General features: G+C 30.9%; 4 long non-coding RNA genes across 5 annotated transcripts; 2 read left to right on the plus strand and 2 right to left on the minus strand.

Annotated features, from left to right (window-relative positions):
* Nucleotides 1-4,075: 4,075 nt before the first annotated feature.
* On the plus strand, nt 4,076-5,927 carry LOC123717250. The gene is made up of 4 exons (XR_006754783.1): nt 4,076-4,169; nt 4,591-4,617; nt 4,860-4,951; nt 5,862-5,927. It is a non-coding gene; the product is annotated as an uncharacterized LOC123717250 (long non-coding RNA).
* Nucleotides 5,928-7,427: 1,500 nt separating this feature from the next.
* Nucleotides 7,428-8,614, minus strand: LOC123717319. Its single transcript, XR_006754799.1, has 4 exons — nt 8,510-8,614; nt 8,062-8,088; nt 7,663-7,766; nt 7,428-7,488 (listed from the first exon to the last, which is right to left on the minus strand). It is a non-coding gene; the product is annotated as an uncharacterized LOC123717319 (long non-coding RNA).
* Nucleotides 8,615-11,287: 2,673 nt separating this feature from the next.
* Nucleotides 11,288-16,449, minus strand: LOC123717175. 2 transcript variants are annotated; one of them, XR_006754779.1, is made up of 3 exons: nt 16,358-16,449; nt 15,865-15,891; nt 11,288-11,421 (listed from the first exon to the last, which is right to left on the minus strand). It is a non-coding gene; the product is annotated as an uncharacterized LOC123717175 (long non-coding RNA). The 2 variants fall into 2 exon arrangements; XR_006754780.1 differs by lacking the exon at nt 11,288-11,421 and adding an exon at nt 15,478-15,615.
* A 5,890-nt stretch (nt 16,450-22,339) lies between these two features.
* On the plus strand, nt 22,340-23,117 carry LOC123717354. The gene is made up of 2 exons (XR_006754805.1): nt 22,340-22,417; nt 23,045-23,117. It is a non-coding gene; the product is annotated as an uncharacterized LOC123717354 (long non-coding RNA).
* The last annotated feature ends 665 nt before the right edge of the window (nt 23,118-23,782 follow it).

Genomic DNA, 23,782 nt, shown 5'->3' on the forward strand with positions numbered 1-23,782 from the left:
GAACTTTCTCTATCGTGATAGAAATTTATTTTCACGAGCACTATAAAATAACTCGTATAAATATTAAAAAATATTATCGAAACACGATTTGTATTTTCAAACTAATTAAATTAATATTGCCGATTGAAATTCACGTGTAAATTGATTTAAAAAATAAGATTTTCGTATTGCTACAACCGTAGATTTCTGTATAGCTGATCCATTGATAATATTCTCCTTTCAGTGCTTGTTTCGTGCCAGGCTCACGCCGCCACTTCTTAGCATGAAATTTCTCTTACTCGTCGTCACTAGTATAATGTTGCTTAAGTTTTCTGTTTTGTAAAAAATATACACACAGAAAGTTAGGTAGGTTTAATGGCACTACAACCTTTTTAGGTCTGGACCTCAGATTTCTATATCTGTTTCATGATCATTTTTTAATCGAATAGGCAAGTAGGTCATCAGCCGTCTATGCCTAACGCACGCCGTCGACTTTTTGGGGTCTAAGGCAAACCGGTTTCCTCACGATTTTTTACTTCACCGTTCGAGCTAATGTTAAATGCGCTCATAGAAAGAAAAGCAATTGGTGCACAGCCAGGGATCGAACCTACGACCTCAGGGATGAGAGACGCATGCTGTAGCCACTAGGCTAACACTGCTCTTGCTCTACTCTGCTCCAACGGGAGGGTAGAATCCTAAATAAACAGCTTTTATTCCTTTACGATACAATGGTGAAAATTAACAGTCACTGTATTGGATTGCTTCCCATTATTAAATTGAATGACACACAATTGAAAACATAGCATAGTGATTAAGCGTGGGATGATGTGCGCTGAGATTATGGCCTGGATGTGAACAGTGTAATATTATTTCTATATGCGTAATAAATAATTGTTCGCACGAAGACGTCATGAGAAAGTATCGTGAGGAAGCAATCATAGACCCAAAATCCAAGGATATCTAAAAACAGCTGATCACGTTTATCGTCTATGGTATATTGTGAATTTAGGCATAAAAAACTGTGGCGCCATAACCTCCAGTCTAGGCCTAAGATTTCTCTGTATCGGTCTTGTTTGATTTCTTAATAAAATTTTAAAAAAAAATTTCTTTGGGAATACGTGAACCCTTCTGTGCCCAACTTACCTAAAAACATCGCAACGATCAAGTGTCTAAGCCAACACTGCTCGCTGACAACTTTAGGAAGATTGTTTTAGAATAAACTATATGTCAATTTACGGATTCAAGTAATAGTATAAATTTCAGTACTACTTAGTTTAATTTATTATAATATGTACATAGCGCGTTATTTTAAACGAATCTTTTGTACCTATACGTAGTTTTTATTTATTATTTTTCAAGAGACTGCGACCCCTCCAAGGGTCGCGAACCCCGCTTGAGAAACGATGGCATAGAGAACTTACAGTCTCTCCCGATATTTACTTGTAACTAAAAGACATATATTTAATATACCTTAACTAAAATTTAATCTAGTTGTGACGATGAACTCAATTAAATTACTAGTATTACAATGTCAGTATTAATACTATTGAAAGCTTTTGTGTACAAATATATTCTAGATTATAAATCACGTTGTAGTGCATAACAATATTTATTTAAATGCTCGAAACCCATGAATTCACTATAATTTTTTTTATGGTTTATGATCATATCAGGTATATAAATAACGAATTGTTTTTATTATACTATCATAATTATTGTTGTATTTCAATCGTTAAAATGTTCACGAAATTAGTAGCCAGGTTATGTTTGATCAACTTTATTATTTTCTGCGGATCAAGATTGGGTAAATTCATTATCAAAATAAAATCTAACATAAATAATGCAATATTTTGCTCACCCCAACCGTTTTGTAGATTTCATTGTGTATATTTTGTTTAAAAGTATTAATCATAACAACAGATTGGATCATCGCAGTTATAAACTACGAATATCTTTGGAGGGTCTTCTAACATTGTTTAGTTATGTCCCGACAAATTTGCATATTGAAAGCTATAATTACTGTATTTTTAAATTTTGCAGCCTTTCCCCACCTCCCAGGCATATCAAAAATCTTACCAGATGAAGAACCAACTTCAACGACCAGTGTTCCTCCGCAAATTAATGTAGATGTCAATGTACACGGAGAGACGACAACGCAAGCATCGCAAACTTATCTCATAAGCAAAGAAAATCTATCAAAAGAACAGCCGTAGCTGTAGGAGCAAGAAAAGAATTTTATTCTAAAATTAATGTGATAAAATAAACAGAAATTTCTATACTTTTACATAAATATTCATATTAATAATTGTTTGTAAAATATCGGGACTTGTAAAATATTGTTAAATAATAAATAAAAATACGGATTCTATATTTGTTTTTTTTCTAGTTTGAAAAACAAATCATTATCCTAGAATAGTTGTTACCACGTTATTCGGTCACATGTAGCCTATTTGAGGCCTTCTTCGAGAAATGGTCTATTGAACGCGTTATAATTTTTTATTCGAACCCATAGTTACAGTAAATTGGCGCGTTCCAGCAACGAAACATACTCTTCAGTTTTATCATAGATTTCACAACTGTGTAGGTACTTAAATATGAAGGCAATATTATTACGCAAAATAACAGTTTAGTTAATTACAGATTATGAGTTATCACTATCTGTAATTAACTAAACTGTTACGCTTTTACTAGAACCAAATAAAAGGTCAAATACAAGACATTAAATATATTATCGGTGTAAATAAAATATATTACGAAAAATAAATCTATTTTTTTAGCGAACAAAATATGCACAATACTTTCTTTAAAATCATTAAAATATAAATAATCGTGATTATAAAATTGGTTGGTTCTGAATAAAATGCATGGTGTGGAAAAAAATCTTCATTCCGAATTCAACATGAAGAACACCGCACTTGTTTTCGCCTTCTTGGTGTCGTGTTTCATATTCACCAATGGCAAGTTTATTTATAATTTCATAGAATATACTGCTAATAATATAGTTTTAGTAACCTAAACATATATTTAAGTCAATTTAATGTATTTTTAATTTCCACAGCTCATGATAAGACAATTATAAATGGTGAGTTGATTCGAACAAATATGTATTTAATATCCAAAATATCATTGTTACTTAATATAATTATAATATTCAATACAAACACTTAACCTCATTTATGGTTGACTCAACATTGCTATTTATTTCTTTATTGTCACCGTAATCTGACGCTGATATAAGTAGTTTTAGACATACCAGAAAGCGGTTTAAAAAATTTTCACCGTAAGAGCAATAGCGATAATAATGTATGAAGGAAAAATAAATTAGTTCACTACTAGGTCTGAACGTCTAACCGAGGCGACATATGCTCTTCTTGATTGTATGTTTTTAACTTTATTCCAGTCATACCAGTAAATAAAGCGAGTAATTCAGATGACCAATCAACAAAGCAAGATCAAAGTCAAGGTGGAGGAGGTCTTTTGCAGCCGTTAGAGGACGCATTATCTTTATTACCACTTGGAAAGGCTTAAATATGTTTCTCTTACTATAGCAAATTGTTCTTTAGTATGAGGTGTAGATCAACTAAACATATATATTAGGGATTATACATTCGTTTTTCCTTGTGACTGGAATGTGGGCATTTGTCTTAAGATATTTATTTAATAATTTTAATTAAGTTTAACAAGTTGATTTGTACTGTAGAAAATATTAATGGACAAACAGGCTCTTGAAAAAATATCAATAATTTAGAATTCACTTAACATGAAGTTAATAGAAATATGTTTAAACAGAAATACATCAGTAATATTGTGATTTGTTTTTACTTGTTATTCAATACCAATAGAAGTCTATGTTCAACTTACAATCACGTTTTGATTAAAATAAAGGATAAAGCGTTACTGTTGTGGTTTCATTTAATATTGTTTTAGTTTATTTCCTTTAACGCAGTTTATTCTGAGGCGCTGGCTAAATAAAAATCTCTAACTAGTTTTACAGAAAACATTCCACGTGTGTCCAATGCAATAAAACCCAGTTAAATATAAATATTATGTCTGTATTGATATTGTCACGTTTTTTAAGTTATAAAGGTGAAAAAAATTGTTTTTAAACATTAGTCGTTATTAGACAAGCAAGATGGATAAGGTTCTGCTATGTGTTCTGGTTCTTTCCTGTTTGTTTATGTGCGAAATAGGTAATATATAAGTTAATGAGATACAGTTGAGAAAAAACACTTTTTGAACGGATTAAAGCTATGTATTATTATTAAAAACTTATAATTATTTACGTAATTCCAATTTTTTGAAGACGAAAGGTGTTAAATGTCAAAAGTATCACAGCTGCAGAGAAAGTTGTTTTATCTGTATTTATAGCCCCGAAGTTGATATCGACTAAAAGATTACGGGGTTTTGCAAAAGTGACTCACGGTGTCCTCTGTTTTCGCGGATCGTTTCCGCAAAATTTAGAATTATGTAAATAATTATAAGTTTTTAATAATAATACATAGGTTTAAACCGTTCAAAAAGTGCTTTTCTTAATGTGTAAAAGCTATTTTAGCAAAAGACAATACTAGATACAGTTGTGTTTATAAAGATAATTTTCTAACCTGTTTTTAGCTTTGGCCAAGGACACTATCATTAATGGTAAGTACTATAAACTTTTAATCGATTAGTAAATTATATAGACATAATGTGACAGATTCCCAATAAACTGATAAAAAAGTTATTTCTTTTATATTTTTTGCAACACTTCTTTGCTAGTCGTTAATGCTTATTATGAACTAGTCCAATTTTTGTAAACGCTTATACAATTTTTTTTTGGAATCTGGCACATTACACTACTATGACATAATTGTTCTAATTTTAATAACCAATCTTTTCACTAGTAAAACCAATAAACGATGCGGAGAATAGCGATAGCCAAAGAACTTCAGACCGTCAAAAAAGCAGTTTGAGTTCTCTTTTATGCCTGGGCGGGGTAAGTCACATTTAACTAGTCTGGCCATAATTCTGTTACATAAAAACGTTTCTTTTTTTAAATTATTTTAAAAATCTTCTTTCTATTTTGCGTCATTTCATATATGTATTCACTATCAAATTACAATATGGAATGGGGGTTAACGAAAATAGGATTGCAGTGATCGCATTTCACAATGTGCGTATGGAGCAGTCTATGTCAATATGACCATATTCCAGACACTGCAAAAGCTTGGTATGAGCCGTATGTTCGTATATCGTACTATCAATAGGTACAACAACACTTCGTCTATCCAATACCAGAAAAAATCGGAACCGCCACGTGCTAGCGTGTAGAACTACAAAGGCTGTTAATGCTGTTAAAGCCAAAATTCGTCGAAACTCCATTAAAATAACAAAATCTTATCGAGAGAAATGAACATTCCCAGCCCCAGCTTTAGGGGCCCTATCGCAATGTACCCGGTGCTTCCCGCGTCCAACTTCAAACCCCTATTCTTTCAAAATCCTTGACAATTCCATCCCACCAATGTCGTCTCCGTTTACGGGCTATTCTCTACCGGTTTGTGATAAAGGATAAAGTTAGGCTTCGTCTGTAGCTTGAGGTTCTATCATCCGCCATTCGGTGCACATGTTCTTTCTCTTGAACCTGAAATAGTGATGCATTTTGAAGCCATCAAAAATTATTCAGACGAAAAAATTACGTTTTAAGTACATCTCTTCTGATGACAATTTGGCAGACAAAGATATTAGAGTACTTAAGTTAATTAATAAACACGATGCCATCTAGTAGTCTGTTAAAATTTATAAAAAGAAGGTTTTAATAATATAATTAAATATTCATTATACCTAACAAACGAAGAGTATATTTGAAAATTTATGTGAAATTCTTACTTTTATTTTTTCTGTTTCAGATGTTATGTTAAAATGGATGCCAAAACTTTCCAACTTAAAATATAATAAAAGTGTTATTTACTTGATTTGAGACTTTTCTTTTACAAATTAGTATAGAGACATTTCGATAGAATTGTTAATTTAAAATATATTAACTGTTTATATTATATATAATATTGATAGAATAGTAAAATCTGATGTTTATTTACACAATAAAATTAAATACGGAACAATAAATACAGAAAATTGCATATTTATTCTCCGTATAACCCGTCCCCGAGTCGTAATCGAACTCTTCTATATATTTTGGCATGTCAGTATGTCACGGTCACTTTATTACGAAACTATCAGGACTAGAATTAGTGCCCAAGAGAACCGGCGCGACAGTTATACGAACTAATATAATTCTCATTTTCTACGAATTAGTCTAAAATTAGTAATATATACGAATATATTTAGTCCAAGTCTTTAAGTGATTGACTGTTTTATGAGCGATAATAAATTAAAGATTAGTGTTATTCAGTAATTATTATACGTTTTTGTTTTTATAATTTTATCTTATTTTTCTTTTGTTATATAAGTAACTTGTGTTAATAAATAATTGGTGCAAACAAATTATTTATATGTATATAAATATTTCTGTTTTTTAATGTACCAGGAATAAACATTCTAATTATTTAACATTAATTGTAAAGATTGTAAAGAAAGAAACGTTTGTTTACGTGTTTACAAGGATGGTACGTCATAGGGTCTGGTGCGACGCCATCTTGCCTGTGTCTGTGAAGATAGCAGAGCACGAAATATTGAGTTCTTGTAGCACACACAATAGTTCTATAGTTCCTGATAGTTTTTGGAAAGAGTTCCGACCGTTTGGAGTCCAGAAAATTATTTTGTATTGATTCGATAAATAAGGTCTCATTAAAACAACACATTTCTAATAGTACCCTATAATTCAAATGGAAAAATAAAAAGGATTAATTATAAAAAAAAGAATAGTGAGAGAAAACGAAATAATGAGTATTTTTCTTACTTTTTACTAAAATAAAAAAAATCATATTTTACACATCACATGGGAACTCCGCGGTTTCTACTAGATCTATTACACGAATAGGCCACACGCTTAAAGCTCAGGCCAGAACTTTTCTCTTTCTCTCGGCAGAGTAAAAACACTAACAATTCGAAAACTTAAAATTATTAAAATGACTATTTTGACAAAAGGCCTTTATACAATCAAATATAATCGCAGAAAACGGCACTATTTTATACTCAGTAGACCTATTTTCTGTGTACGTATTAATATAGAATGTTGTCTATTGATAAACCGCAATGAAATCTGTTGTGCAGTTCAAAAGTATCCTACAGACGATATAAAGATTACAAATAACTAAGGTTGGTAATTGAGAGTTGAAATACCATTTGGGAAGCGTATAATTAAAAAAAGTTTTTTTTTTATATATTTTATTTATATCATGAAGATTGTCTCCAAGTAAAGCCTGCTTCTCACAAACCTAACGTAATCTAGTAGAAACAGTATCAAGATTGTCTATATAACTTTGTATGTACAAGATTTCAGGTTGAACTTTTTAGATTGCAACAGTAGGTATGTGAGTAACGACTTTTAAGCTGGACTGTCAAGATGGCAGCCACCTGAAACAAAACACTGTATTTATTTAAAAGGAAACGAAAGTATGCTCTCTAGGCTAAATTATTACTCCGTTATGTTAAAATATAACACAAATGACACAGGTTTTAATTAGTAATTTGTCGTTAAAAAATATTGTATGAAATTATGTTTCTAGACTTTATGACGCAGAAACTTACTATTTATGGTAGAAATGGTAAATGCAGGCCCCTCTTTTTGTTTTGTTTTTGTGAGCCCTCAGTGTCCTGATTATTGGAGTTCTGGGCAGAGTTTGATGGGTTTGCTAGAATAATATTCAATTGTTTTCACTTTATAAGGCATTAATAAAAATAATAATATTTCAAAAGTAAACTTTGATTCATCGAAGACTGACAATATTAACACAAAAAATACTACATTATGGCATTCAAATAAAAAAAGCAATGACGAAGCGATTGTCGGGCCGTTTGTGAATGGTCAAAGGCGACATTATTATTATACATTTCGCCAATTGGAATTTAACAAATAATTTGTTTCTTATTTCAACTATCCTGGAATTTGGCTTTGTGTAAAGTATTATAAATGTTAAAAATTCATACTTCGAATAGCATCGGATCCAGGTTCAGCTGAAAACGAAAAAAATAAACAATTAGCTTCAATGGTCCAAAGTAATGTATGAAATATTTTATTGTTATTTAGAATATTATAACGTTAAGGATTTTAATATTTTAATTGAGTCATATAAAGTGAAATATATATGTACTTTTATGAATATAAACAATATGAGGTTTACGCGTAAACCTGGCTTTTTACAACATTACATTTTTACGCTTATTTTATAAGCGCATTTGGCCACCATTTTTTTCGTAAATATATGCTATTAATAGACGATTAAGTCCATCCTGGCTTAAATAAACTATATTTAAGTATTTTATACATATATTATAATTATATTTTTAAAACGTATCTTTTTTACTTCACACTCGAGGTAGAACAACATAGTCGAAAATATTTATAATCTTGTTAGTCTGTGAGTTTATTACTTACGTGAACTGTAAACGGTCGCAATGACACATGATAGTACTAGAAGGGTTAAAATAAATACTTTTCCGTTCATTTTGCTGGTTATTAGCACTCTGATGTATTTTCCTAAAAGGTTTTTGCTTATATAGTTGAAGGTGTTTTAATTTTATGAATGCAAATCAACGATCTTTTAATAAAAAAATATTTTTATTTTATAACGCTCACGATTTTTTTTATTACAATATTCACTTGACTAGTAACAATACCTGACATCATGTATGCGTTCATAAATATGGTCCTTGTAAAATATCGGTAACTGTTTTTAATTATATATTTAATATATATTAAATAAAATAAATGTAAAATAACCTAAAAATATTATTTAAGGCCTCTTTAAGTCGACAAAATTAAAAGACTACTTTTTTTCCTGGATTTTCTTACATATTCCTAAATTTATTATTACAAGGCATGCCTGGTTCTTCACTGAGACATTTTCATCTCGTAAAGTAAAATTGTCACACAAATCTACATGAAACTATTAGGCCGCCGCTTAAATGATCCCATATTATACTGTTTACGAAAGATTTTAGGGGGAAAAGAGTTTCACTTCTTTACTGTGTTTACAAGAAACAACAAGTAGTGCGGCACTTGTGATGTAACAAAGGCGTGAAACTCCAGCGTGTTTCTTACGAGCGCAGTTTGAAAGGGGATGAGGGAATCAAGTTGTGTACCTACCACAAAAGAGTATTCTCATAAATGTAATATGGAAAACTGAAAGATATCTAATTAAACGGCGATCAAGAATAAAGAGCTCAATTCAACGAGTGAATCGATCTATTGAGCACCCAAATGACACTTGGCAGTACAGCACCAGCGGTGACTGCTGTACTGCAAACTCAAACGCATTTGAGAAAGATTAAGAACTTGTTCCAGAGTGAAGAAAGGTCGAAGTTTTGCCAAAATACCAAGAGTGCTTACTGACGAAACGCAAAGTTTAAAGTTCTGCCGACAGGGACAATGCTCAGCAACTGGAGATGGTTTTGCAAAAAAACACGGGTCTTAGTACTGACTCCAAAAGAACTCCTTGGACAACATAGAAATGCCTGGGTTTAATTTGTGGTTCATGTTTCTGGTTCAATCATAGCCTTTGTTTTAGATTAAAATTGTCGAAGCTCTAGCTCTGGACAGATATCTTTATCAGTAGCAGAAAGAAGAGATCCTTGTGGTTAACAGCCATTACATCGAAATTGTAGCTATTGACGACTACCTCAAGTGATCGATTCGCCAAGAAGTCTGTTATCCAGTTGTAGACAGCGTCAGGTAAATCATATAACATTCATATAACAGGTTAAGATTTTTTTTTGTGTACTAAAACTAAAGATGGAGCAAAGATAATTGTTAACACATATACATATACGAGGGTAACACTGAAAATGTTTAGAGTTGACCAGTTAGAAACATTTGTCTGTTGTCTTGGAAAAAATTGACAGCAGCGATCCTTCACCACGACAATGCTTCAGCGCACTCCGCAAAACGGACTGTTGAATATTTGACAATGACAGGTCTCGAAATACATGAATCATCCGCCATACAGTCCTGACCTGGCGCCTTGCGACTTTCAATTATTACTAATAAAATTCGAGGTATTTCGCTTTACGAGCCCTGAAGATGCGGTGAAAGCGTACGAAAATGCCATAGAAGAGACCCTTAAGGCACAATGGGCTCTCTGCTTTTCTCAGTGGTTCCATCGAATGCGACGATGTGTAGAAAGGAATGGAGATTACTTCGAAAAACAATAAAGTTGCCAATACACTTTCTACATTAAGCCCTTTTTCATTTTCTAAACATTTTCAGTGTTACCTAGGTATAAAAACGTATAGATTAAAATTGAAAAATAATTAATTCTAGATAAGATTTTTTTTTAGATTATGTGATATAATTTTCAAATTCAGATTACTAGTACAGAATCTATTTGTGTAGCTTCTCTTATTTTTAATTCAGTATTTTTTTTATAAATTTATCATTTTAAAAACCCACCAAAACGCTTCTCGAAGCAAGATGACGTTTCACCAGTCCCTTTCACGTACCAAACTTGTAAAGTATGAGCAAATTTTCACTGTTACTCTGTGTAAATTTGCAGAAAATGGTTAAATATGTCGTTAAAATGCCCGGAAAATCTATCTTCTACTAGCTTTATGATCAGTATAAATGTTGTTACTATATTATAAAAAGTCAAATAATTTTTAAATATGAAAAACTTTGTTGAAAAATAATTAAATAAAAAAGATTTAATTTGTTTTCTTTAATGTTTCTGTACTAAGAAAGCAGAATCTGTAAATATATATAAATACGGAGTATGAAGATCTTATTTGACTAATTTTTAGATGTCGGTGCCTAAAACAAAATGTGTTTTATTTTACGACTTTTATAGTCAATTCGGGAGAATGTATAATGAAATCGTTAAATGCGCATTTGCTAAGTTCACCAAGTCGTTTATTTTAATCTAAATCCATTTTCCATAAATAATCATCATAAATTGTTGGAGGTTCATGAGACATTTCAGTTAATATAATAATATATAAATTATTTATCTGATTACGAATCCCTTTTATGGGGCTGACAGTTTAAAAATGTTCATAGTCATTTATTAAGTCTAAATTTTTATTTTTTAATATTCTATACGTTTCTAGACTAGTATGTCCTTATAATATGTGCTAAGGTACAGACCTTCAATCTTTACAGAAAGATATACTTAAAAATACTTCTTTTGATATGAGAGACCATGAGGAAAATTACACTTGATTATTATTTGAAGTTTTTATTTATAAACCATTGGGAAGTAAATTTTCAACCAAATAGTCCTCTTCGTTGCTTTTGCGCTTGACCGAGATCTGAATTTTGTCCGTTGTTGTCTGTAGCTCCATTGGATGGATTTGCTGGAATTATTAATAAAGGAAATAACTAAATAGCTGTGTTGATGATTTGCCTTAAATTTGAATACAATTGAAACTTAATCGCCACCTTTTTAATTATAGCATAAATGAATTCACACCCTTAAATTTTCGGGTAAAAATAATTGGGCGATAATGTTTTTTTTTAGAATAAATATAAGGTTAAGTTTCAACCTCAATATTTATACAGATTGGAAATCAATCGTATTATCAATTAAATAATAATGCTTACATCTTATTAAATCACCTCCTGGATTAGCTGTAAGTAAAAATTTGTTATTTAGTATTAATATTTTATGCAAATTTTATCTAGTATAGCTATAACAGGGTATGTTTCGGAACTAGTCTCGCACATGACTCTCTCTCTAGACATGCATATACTGTAACTATTTATTTTAATTTGTATTACAATGCATGTAATATTATTTTAAGGAATAAACACTAAAAGCATTGAAGCGAGTAACAGAGGCTTCGTTTATTTCCAGAATTTTCAGTAACTGTCGTTAATATGAAGGTATGTTTCGATTTCTGGTGTAACACTAACCGTTACGTGATAGTATATCATATCATATATATAGATAGTATTCACTTATAAAATGTCCAGCCCTGTGTATATTGGTTTATTTCTGTATTATACAAGAAACTAAAGGGATGTTACCTCGGCTATTTTTTTGATGCCTTTATATTGTTATCAATAAATTAAATGCTAATTAGAATATATGACTTACCAGAAGCATAGATGGATGCTATCATGCATACCAACATAAGGCAAACTAAAAATATCGCTTTGGCGTTCATTATGAATACTGAATACAATGTTTTAAATTTCCAATGTTTATATATACCCACGCAATCAGATAGTGAACAATTAAACATAACATTACTATCATTAAATGTTTTAATGATCTACAATAAATAATATTTATCTACAATATGAATGTTTTCAGTAAGGTACTTTTGGAAGATAAGAATATGAAAAAAAATACTTACGTCAAGTCATCTTTAGATAAGTACCTGTAGGTAGGCTGAGGTAAGCCTATTCAGTGTGAATTTTGTATTTAATTGTAAATGGATTTAAATAAAGTGATAAGTCAAGTGGCGCTTCAGACGAAAAAGAAATTTGAATCTAACCGGAAATTTGAATTTCGGTTAATGCAAATTCCCCTGGCTACGGAACATCCGAGAGTAAACAGTGTCAAGTTAGGAGAACAATTGTATTTATTTACAATGAACAATGAGTGTCGTAGATTGACTGTCAATTTTTATTAATTAAAGAAGGACATAGAAAGAACCTCTTAGTATGAAGTATTCTAACCTTGCAATAAGAACGCGTCAAATATTTCTTCGACCATTTACAACTAACCACTCATTAAAAACACGTCATTGATTTAGGAAATATATAAGAAATAAAACATTCTGAAGCCCTTACAATAATTTTCTTTTGTCGTATGACCAGATGTAAGCCGGGGATCGAATTCACGACTATCGAACACGTTTAAGTAACATATAACACTTCACGCGATAAATCTTCACACAAAATCTTATCGTAAAACCATTTCCTGCCATATTACTTTGTCAGTATCATTTAAGAAATAATACTACTAACAATAGAATCTTACAAAAAACAAACTATACGTTAAATAAATTAAAATAGATTTGGCGATAAATAAACACTTCAATCGAAGAACGTAGAATAGTTCAGTCCTATAGGTACTGTCTACGAGTCTTAAACTTAAATCTTTAATTGCGTCTTGGCACTTACGTACCTTACGGCCCTGGAGTCTCTACTCCAAAGGAAACAATCAAAGTTGGAAGAAAGTAAAATGTTTGCTGTTTTTATATTCTTAACTTGCTCTGCAGCCATGACAGCTTTGTTCTTGGCTTAGGGAGGTGAGACGCGGCTAATGTATCTATACAAGTAGCATTCCATAAGATCTGCGTAAATTAAGAGATGTAGATACTACATAGCCTTTTTAACTGGTTTAGAAGTGTGAGTGACGGCACCTTTTCCTTTGTTAATAATGTTATAATATTCTATTATTAACCTTCATAGATTTAATATAAATATACACTTACATATTAATGTTTACAGTAAATTAAAAAGGAAAATTTAATTGAGTAAATTTTAATTCTATCTAGCAGTTATAGCAAGCTACTGCAAGTTCTATAAAATTTTGGTTATATTATAGGAAATGGAATACTCTTCTCACCTCTGGGTGGGAGCTCCCCAGTACCTGCTCATTCCACATGACCGTATTTAACGAAGGATTCTGCACCTGGTTACAAAAACCTACCCAAGCCTGGCATGAAACCAACGTTCCGTACTTTATAAGATCTGAAGACTGGCACTCATCTAGTCCCAACCCTTTAAAGTTCAACATATGATCAGTTTTAGAGGACGGTGACATTGATTCTCTTAAAAATCTTTGGAACAAGCGAAGATTCCCTTGGAAATTCAACAGTGCGTAAAACCATAGATTCGTGTCCAAACAGATTAAAGGCATGTATCAAAGTCCAAAGGTTTCGAATAGATTTTTTTTTGCTGAGACTGTATATAAATTTTAATAACTTATACATTACATCAATAAACATTAACTTTCATTTGTTAACAGTCTAGGTGCTTATACCTAACAGCAGTATCATACTTTTTTTATCTCGATACTTATACAATATAATTAATAATTGTATTTTAGAAAGTTTTGTTCTCAGGAACTTATATTTTCGTTACTCTGCCAATTACTATCAAATATCACATAATAGGATATGAATTTTTTAATCAACTATAAATATCACGGCGGGGTATAAATGTGCCTTTCGTTATATTTTTAATATCATTATTGCAAACTAAGAGTATGTCAGAATAGTATGGAAATTAGTGTTCTAGGTCTGAAATTGAAAGATGGATTAATACTAGAAGAAATAAAGGAAATGACAAAGTTAGGAAATGATGTTACCTCTAGTAAAAGATTGAAATGTAAATGGACAGGATACATTATGAGAGAAGATAAAATTAGATGGACGAAGAAAGTGACGGAATGACTTCCTCGCAATGACAAAAGAAAACGAGGAAGACAAATAAAAAGATGGTAAGATGATGTGCGAAGAGTAGCTGGCACTGTGTAGATGCGTAAAGCTGGAAACAAAGATGAGTGGAAGCCCTTAAAGCAGGCCTATGTCCAAGGACAAGCTTTATAACAGACATTAACCGGCTGGCCGAGTAATTTTTAGTCCTTTTTTATTTTGAGTGTTATTTTTCTTTAGAATTTCACATGTTTTATGTACTAGTATAAGTAATTACAACAATAAAAGCTTTTATTTTTATTATTGCATTTGAATATTTCTAGAACAAAACATAAGTAATTTTTTAAGGATTATGTTTTTTAGCATAATTTTGATTTAAAAGAAAAGTCTAGGTAGTTTGTAATTATTTATTTATTTATTTACACTTCGTTACCGTAATATACAAAATGATACAAACAAAAAAAGCATGTTATATGAGTTATTAGGCAACGGGCGGCCTTATCGCTAAGAAGCGATTTCTTCCAGGCTACCCAAATATGTAACAATAAAAAAAAATATCTACAGAGGGTAAAGTACAAGAAGTACGTAATTTATTAAATAAACTTAAAATAACGTGTAACTATAACTAAAATTAAATAAAGTGAAATCAACAGAAAAATAAAAATAAAAATTTTTATAAGCGAAAATGAAAAAGCTAATCCAAAGGTTAATTGAGTTAGAATGAATATATATTAGTAGTAGCTAATTACTAATTACGAGGCAGAAGAAAAATGATCAAGAGGAAGATTTTTATATAAATTGAAAGACTGAGCTCGTCTGATATCAATTGGTAAGGATTTTCATAGCAGGTTACTTTGCACAGTAAAGAAGGAGGAAAGGAAATCATCAATTACATTAATTTTAATGTATTGAGTGTTTCTTATCATATCAGTCGTATTAATAGTGTTTTTGGTGTCGGTGCCTTAAATAATGTGTTTATTATGAAACGAACTTATTGTAATGTAATAAATTAAAACAGTATTTAATTATTATTCAAAGTTTTATTTATAAACCATCGGGAAGTAAATTTTCAACCAAATAGTCCTTTTCGTTCCTTTTGCGCTTGACCGAGATTTGAATTTTGTCCGTTGTTGTCTGTAGCTCTATTGGATGGATTTGCTAGAATTATTAATAAAAAAAGATTAAATAGTTGCTTTTAATAATTAGCAATAAATTTGAATATAAAGTAAACTTCATTTTCTATCTTTTTAATTATAGTATAAATGTGTAATTCAAATGCAACAAATTATTATTAAGCTTTGTCGATTATTATTATTAGATTAGACATAAATTTAAATTTTAACCACAATATATATTAGTATTGGCAACCAAATATGTTGTCATTATAATAAATTAAATCATGCTTACAACTTATTAAATCGCCTCCTGGATTAGCTGTAAGTAAAAAATTGTTATTTCGTATTAATATTTCATGTTTGTTCATCATTCATCTTTGCTAGGTAAATTTCGAGAATAATCTTTAGGATATGCATATAATGTAAATTATGTTCTTCAATTTGTATTAAAATTAAATTCAACATAATTTTAACAAATAAACTTTAAAAGTATTAGAGCAATTTCAGAATTTTCACCATTGATGTGCTGTGCCACATTACCTCTGAGTAACATAGGCTATAATTAATTTCCCGAATTTTTAGTAATTTAATGTATAACGTGGGAAGCTAGAAAAGGACCATATTTTATACCGTTACAAAACAGACTTCTTTTTAAAAGAAGCATAAAATGTCCCGACTGTACGTACTATTTATTACCCTATGTAAATTATTGGTAGGTACTAGAATCTAAAGTTTATTTATACTATTATCAGTAATTTAAAAGTGAAATATAAAATATGACTTACCAGAAGCGTAGGCGGATGCTATCAAGCATACCAGCATAAGGCAAACTAAAAATATCGCTTTGGCGTTCATTATGAATACAGAATACAATTTTTTAAATTTCCGATGTTTATATACCCACGCAATCAGATAGTGGACAATTAAACATAACATTACTATCATTAAATGTTTTAATGATCTACAATAAAAAAATATTTCTACAACGTAATTGTTTTCTGTACGGTACTTTTGGAATTTGAAATACATCAATACTTCAAATGCAAGACATCCCTAGCTGAGTATTTTGTGTGAATTTTGTTAAATAATTTATTTACATAAGGTGTTAACTCCAGCGGCGCTTCGAAAACGAAAAAGCTTGCGTTAACAGAAATGTATAGCATTATTACATTATGAATCCCTTACGATAGTTTCTAGAGTCATTTCTCCAAGGGGAACAATCAAAGTTGAAGGAAAGAAGTAATTTTACCGTTTGTATGTTCCTTGTGCTGTGTGTTTGTTCTGCGGCCGCAACAGCTTTCGTGCTTGGCCAGGGTAGGTGACATGGGGATACTTGTGTTTACACAAGTAGTTTCAAGGATCGTCATGCTCGCTTAAATGTTATTGCTTGTGGCGGAGACCACGCGTCGGGTTGTCTCTCTCCCTAAAAAAAAAGAATGTGTGCGTGTACTAGTGTACACACGTAAGAAGTGAAACGTCTTTATGACCTTATTTTTCGAAAAATGATCCAATATATGCAACTTTATATACATTGGTTAAATAAAGTTAAATTAGATAAAGTTTAACAAAAGGCTTTCATTATCATAGACATGAATACAAATAATACAATTATCTCATTTTACCTTATCACTACTAAGATTATTACAGAATTTCATTAATTGTAATACAATTATTACTATCGTTGTTATCGTTATTATATATTTTTGTTATTAATGAATCAACCGTGGTAGGGACACGAAAAAGATAGTACGTAACGGAAATATGTGACGCGTAACTCAAAAATGAGACGGTAATTTTTTTCCAACGCCGATAAATAAGTTTCACTTCCAATCGCTTTCAATAGTCAAGGAATCTAAGGTTCTTTTATGTGTTTCTTTAATTGTCTATTAGTACAGAAGCCTGATCATTGCCTATTAGAAAAAAATACTCACAAACAGTTAAATAATAACACACCACGCTATCTTACTAAAACGCTGTAATACGCAGCCGCATACAGTGTACAGTAAGCTCACGTAGTTTTCACATGCACTACACACGTTAAATGCTCAAATACAAGCACGTATTAAACAGTGTGCAATATACATACACACTGACATCTGCTCTCTCGCTCTGGCTCACAAATTACAGGCGACTATGCTTAGAAGACGGGAGTGGGGACGCTACGAAGTATGGCACAAAGAGCAGAGACCGATAATATACAAATTGTATGTATATTTCTGTCTCATTCTTTCCCCTGGCTTCATCCTACACATTTTTGTATTTGTGTCTCTTACCTGTCGTTTTTTCGTTGCATCCGGTTTGAAATCACAACGATTCTAAAGAAGTTTCACTTCAAAAAATAAAGCCAATGGCTGGCCATGCGTGATACTCGTGAAATTGCGGTGATTGGACGTACTTGAATTCGTGTATGCGGTGATGTTAGTTAGTTTTGACTATGTATTTGCGTGTTGTTCCCTCGAGAATGTAAGTGCGTGATCCTATTTTACCATGCCTCCTGCTGATGTCATGTGAAACATGGTGTGATGGATGCAGCTCCTTACAAACGTTGTTTAATACAAAAAAAACTTGGCGATTTAAAAGAGTGGCGGAAAGTTTAATGCCAGTTCTTCTCTTCCGTTCTACGCCCTTGATTTGAGAACTGGCAGTAAATGTAAAATTAGAAGCATTTAATGTATATTTCTTTTTTCTTAACGTTCGTAAGTGTACATTGTATTTCATACGAAATGCCCGTCCAACAAATCTGGCGATTATAAACATGCCATCCGGTGTCTCGCCATAATCGATAGAGTTGTTCTAGTATCATATTGCTATTAAATTAATAAAGGGAAAAGCATTGTTGAGACAAGCTTTCTAGCTTAGTGTTCATCAAAATTTCAAATTTAACGTATTTTACTAAAATCTGATATAACCTTACATTGATCTAAGAATACAACATTACCTCTTATAGTAAATTACTACATAATGTAGATGTTAGAGTTTTAATTTATATACGCCCACTGGTGAAATAACAGGCGATAGATCTTATTTCACCAGTGGGCGTATATAAATTGTAATAGTGTAATCAGTCAACCAACGAACATCGTGGTTCATCGTCGTTCACCGTTCGTTCTTGTATACCTTACACATAAATGGGCAGAGGCAATTATTAAGTGCAAAGAGGAGGCGCTAGCGGTTAGTACTGATATAGCGAAATCCTATAAATTCCACCCGAATCCTCTCGACGTTAGTCTTTCCACAACTGAGCAATTTTTAAAGCAGTTTTTGCCGGGCACCACCACTATGTGGAACCAGCTAACCACAAGTATTTCCGAACCAATTCGACGTAGGGTCCTTCTATAATAAAACGTACCAATTATTATAGGGCGACAATGCACTCATGTGCACAAAAAAAGGAAGATCATACATTCTCTTCTAAAATAAAAATAAATATGTGGCGCTACAACCTTCTAAGGTCTGAGCCTCAGATTTATGTATCTGTATCATGATCATTTGTCTATTAGTAAAATGAGAGATGTAAACTTCTTGTCTGTCTGTATGTCTTCAAACTGGTTAAGAAGTGTATGTGACGGTTTCTTTACCTTTGTTTTTCATATTTTTATTAACATACATGAAATATTATATCATGCACCTTAAAAGTAATAATATAAATCAAAAAGTTTTCATTATATCCCAGTCCAGTCCAGTTCCTTGTATAGGCATATGGCCATACAGAGTTCAAGTTGATGACACTTTGTCCTTGCGTTCTTTCAATAAAACTATAATATCAATATTATCAAATAAAGAGCTTGGAAATACAATATTTATACATTAATCTATTACAACACAGGACTCCACTATCAAATAGATTACAAGAAAGTAGATTTAAGTAATAATAATGCGTATCTCACGAGACGCGTAACACAATTTAATAAATTTATGTATCATTTAAGTAAAAATGTAAGAGATAGAAAAAGTCTCTAGAGACAATGGCAGTGGAGTAGAGAGTATTATTATAAAAAAAATAATGATAATAAGTAGCTTTTTTCTTAAGAGTCATGACGGGGCACACTTACACCGGCTATACGCCATGCATGTTTTAATAAACAATATTCGTAATATATAACTAAATAATATATTTTCCGAAGAAATTGCACTTTGAGCATATCCTATTTCTAACGGTAACTTACATTATCTTTCTTATATCACGTAGAAGTATTATATAAACCTTTTAAAATATTTGCTTGCTATATTAATTATAACATCGCCGTTCTAATTCTAATTATTAAGAAACAAATCTGTACTAATAAATATCTAATAAAGGATTTTTTTAATATGATTCCAAAATGGACTTACCCGCAACGAAGGTCGATGCTATTAAGCATGTAAAGATAAGAAAAAATAAAAATATCGATTTGGCGTTCATTTTGAAAACTAAATAAGCTATGACAGTTTATCAAAATTGATTTAAATATATACTACACCGGTTTCATAGTGGACACTTAAATATCGATAAAAAATTATCATTAACCTTTATTTTTATGGATTTTAATTCAGAACGATGTGACGGTTCATACAAAGAACTCATCCAACTCTTTTAATTGTTTATTATCTCTATATTAAACAAAAATTCGGATACTTTTACAGTATAATCTTATTTCAGAGGGTTTTTTCTTAGCTTGTTTTTGTCACAATCTCAACTACTACCAAAGACTATAATATAATATAACATTAATTTTTTAAACAACGATAAATAAACATATAAATGTGCCTTTTGTTATTGTCATGTCATTATTACATTCTCTAGTGCACATATATAACCGGTATTAAACACAATGTTTAGAATTATGCTTTTTAGCATAATTTTAATTCAACACCTTCTTTTTCAACGTAAGTTGAATTAGTTTACTAATTGCATTATTTTTTTATGTTTTGGTGTTATTAAAGCATTGTATAAGTAAATTTAAAAGATATCAAACAGTTGCAGACAATTTTTTTTCTAAGTTTTTGCGAAAAATTACTTTTATCTTCACTTTTTAATTCAAAAGATTGCTTGTAAGTATATATATTTAATTATTGCAGAACTATCAGAAGCTACAGGAGATGTTATACATCGTGAGTAATCCAATCGCTTTTCTTCTTACGCCGTACGGTCCCATATTTCACTTAGTAACTATAGTCACTATGCCGTCTTTAGCACTTATAACAAATTTCTTGAAAGAAAATGTTTAAACAGTCCTTAAAAATAGATTAAAGTTTTATCGCCGTTCCAATTTTTTATTACCAGGGAGCAAACGGGCTCGAGGCTCAGCAGGCACTCCTACTGTCAGAAGGTCCGCAAGTGCGATTCCGGCCTTATAAGAATTAGCTCTTTTCTTGAAAGACCCTAAGTCAAATTGATAAGGAAATACTTCTGTGGGCAGATAATTCCATATAATGGTGGTACGCGTCAAAACCTGCCTAAAGAATCGCTCAACTGTAGAACTACGGACGTCGAGGTGATAGGGGTGGAATTTGTATTCTGCCCTATCGTCCGATGATGAAACTCAGCTTGAGGGATTAAGCGCCAAATTGTGCGCTCGCGTATACATTTCAACATGACACGTTTTCCGTTATAGCAATCATCACATAGCAAGTCAGCTGTAATAACTTAATTACTATTTACTATAAATTTTTTGTTTCAGTTAATGTAACAAATGTCGCATCAAATACAAAAAATGGCAAGACAGAGAAAAGTGTTCAAAAATATATTAAAGATGTACATGGCAAGAAAAAAGTAAAGCCTGTTTTATAATATTGTTTATTTTTTATGTAATAAAAAATAAATTATAGTTTTATGTAATGAAAATCGTTTCTTAAAGTGATTAATACATTAAAAAATATGCTTATACATAGGCTATTATTAGTATACGAGTTTTGTTCTAACGTTAACGTTCTAAGTTTAAAAAATATACATGCTCTTAATTAATAACAGAAAAGATTTGTATCTCGTAACAAAATCTGAGCAAAAATAGATTTACAATTATATATTACATTTATTTTGTAAAAGTAGTCGTAGTCGGCGGGAAATGAGAAAAATTATTACTATGATTTTACAGAAACGAAATTATTTTGGGTCATAAACTATATAAATCAATAACAAAATTGTTGTTATTTTTGTCGTAATCCACGATATATTCATATTTTTAAATTACATAAATTTTATTAGTCCTATATTTATTGACACGACAGATATAAAACATTCACGAATCCATAAAAAATATACATATTTCGTTATAAAAATTTCGTTTTTAAAATAATTTAATGATTCAATAACGAAACTCGTAGCACAATGAACGGAAAATTTTTATTCGTCACATTTTTAGTGCTGTCATGCTTCTTTGCATCTATAACAGTTAGTTGTGAACGTAAGTACCAAAATCATAAATGATTACTAAAATTTATTTAATTCGTTTCAAAAAAATCAAATTTAATAACATCGTTTTCCATTGAAATAGTCTTAATATAAATTTTGGTTATTTTTTACGAATTTACTAATATATGTTTACTATTATAGCAAATCCTAACCCAGAACCGGGTAGTGACGCAATTTGTGGTAAGTACATCTTATACATGCTTAAAATTAAAGACATTTTTTATGTTATTTCGCGTCTTCATTGGTCGTTATTCTTTTTTGTTAAGTTTTCACATAAAGTCACTACGTAAACAATGAATATTCTAGTAATTAATGAACTATGTTGGTTTTTGTACACCTGTCTTCCATCACTCAGCCATCCAACTCAGCAAGAACTCCATCGAACTCAGCAAGTAACAGCAATGATCAATCAACTCAAGGCAAACAGAATCAGAATCAGAAGCATTAGCCAATGGTAGGACTTAAAAACTGATTTTAACTCATTATTTTGAAAGTTTAATCTAGAAATCCCCCGAAATTATTGCCACTATCGTAATTGAAATTAACCTGTGTCAATTTTGTGTGTGTAACACAATCAAAATAAGCTGAATAATTTTATTATATATATATATATTTAATTTACTTAACTTCTCTTAAACTGCGTGACCGATTTGAATGATTATTTTTTGTATGCGTTTGGGTGGCGCTCTGGATGGTTTAGATCCGCCCGGCTGATGGCGCTACAGAAGATAATTTATCTATACAGCAAATAAACAACTGGTATATATATAAATCTTCTGTACATGTGATCGTAGTTAACTCCTAAACGGCTGGACAGACTTTGATGATTTTTTTGTGTGTTCAAGTGTAGTCGAGAATGATTTACAGTATTAGATTTTATTTTGTACGTACAGGACAACTTCTGTCCGATCCTTAAATTAAAATAGAAGATTTGACACTTGTAAACGGTTTCTTGTCTATGGTATATCAATGTCACTTTAAGTCTATTTGACTATGTCTGCGTCGTCAACAATAAACAATATCTATATTATTTAATTATTTTAAGTGCTGGATACCCTATTATTAAGTGATTTATGTGTAGTTTTCAGAGTTTGATAGTGGATCAATCTTTGCATGAACCTCTTTTGACAAAAATAAATTGCTTGAAAAATTAATGTTTGTATATTATTTGATAACTCTTATTAATTACTTAAAATAACTAATATACTCTTAAAATACCTAAGAGTTCATGAATTATTACGTAAATATAATATTTAACCCAAAATAATTAAAGGGCGTAAGACGTAAGAGTAACAAGTGAACGCAACTGCTTGTGCATGAGCGGTGATGAGTATGAATACCAAAGACTACAATATAATGTAGCTCTATGTATTTTTTATTATACCAAAGCAAAACTATTTTAGGTAACACGAATAGTTATCGCAACAGCGAGGAAATGCTACCAGCGTTAAGGGTACACTGCCACATGGTCCAAACTATTTAAATTCGTTTTAATTATTTTTATTATTACTGTGTAGGTTAACAAAATTTTAAATACTGTTTACTTGATTGTAATCCATATTCTAGTTAAAAGTATTGCTCTAACGTCACCGTAACGGCTTATAGTACAGACTATAGCTAGATAAATTTAAAAGCTTTATGAACATTATTTGACGTTGAGTATATTTTAATAAATCAATAAATTTAATGTTACGAAGAAATAAATGAACTTTAATATATAATTAAAGGAAATATTCTACGAATGACTAGGTGATATGGTCGAAAAAAAATCAATGAATTTAAATTGAGATGAATAAATAAAATTATATATATTTAAATG

Source organism: Pieris brassicae, chromosome 12 (assembly GCF_905147105.1).
Source record: "Pieris brassicae chromosome 12, ilPieBrab1.1, whole genome shotgun sequence".
Taxonomy (NCBI): domain Eukaryota; kingdom Metazoa; phylum Arthropoda; class Insecta; order Lepidoptera; family Pieridae; genus Pieris; species Pieris brassicae.